A 608-nucleotide genomic window follows, 5' to 3' on the forward strand; every position below is an offset into this window, starting at 1 on the left:
GTCAGCACCTGACTGGACTGCCAGCACCTGACTGGACTGTCAGCACCTGACTGGACTGTCAGCACCTGACTGGACTGTCAGCACCTGACTGGACTGTCAGCACCTGACTGTCAGCACCTGACTGTCAGCACCTGACTGCCAGCACCTGACTGTCAGCACCCGACTGTCAGCACCCGACTGTCAGCACCCGACTGTCAGCACCTTACTGGCCTGTCAGCATCTGACTGTCAGCACCTGACTGTCAGCACCCGACTGTCAACACCCGACTGTCAACACCCGACTGTCAGCACCCGACTGTCAGCACCTGACTGTCAGCACCTGACTGTCAGCACCCGACTGTCAGCACCCGACTATCAGCACCTGACTGGACTCTCAGCACCTGACTGTCAACACCCGACTGTCAGCACCTGACGTGACTGTCAGCACCTGACTGTCAGCACCCGACTGTCAGCACCTGACTGGACTGTCAGCACCTGACTGGACTGTCAGCACCTGACTGTCAGCACCCGACTGGACTGTCAGCACCTGACTGGACTGTCAGCACCTGACTGGACTGTCAGCACCTGACTTTCAACACCTAACTGGCAACACCTGACTGTCAACACCTG

The 608-nt window shown here is 58.4% G+C and overlaps 1 long non-coding RNA gene across 7 annotated transcripts in view; it reads right to left on the reverse strand.

Annotated features, from left to right (window-relative positions):
* Positions 1-16: 16 nt before the first annotated feature.
* Positions 17-608, reverse strand: part of LOC106533403 (uncharacterized) — a 5015-nt gene continuing 4423 nt past the window's right edge. The window contains exons 2-3 of one of the 7 annotated variants that reach the window (XR_001312236.1): positions 545-563; positions 17-492 (exon numbers count right to left, since the gene is read on the reverse strand). This is a non-coding gene — a long non-coding RNA (uncharacterized LOC106533403). Of the gene's footprint in view, positions 564-608 lie in introns of all 7 variants that reach the window. The other 6 variants (XR_001312234.1, XR_001312233.1, XR_001312237.1 and 3 more) reach the window with 6 other exon arrangements.

Source organism: Austrofundulus limnaeus, unplaced genomic scaffold, assembly GCF_001266775.1.
Source record: "Austrofundulus limnaeus strain Quisiro unplaced genomic scaffold, Austrofundulus_limnaeus-1.0 Scaffold938, whole genome shotgun sequence".
In the NCBI taxonomy this organism is placed as follows: Eukaryota; Metazoa; Chordata; class Actinopteri; order Cyprinodontiformes; family Rivulidae; genus Austrofundulus; species Austrofundulus limnaeus.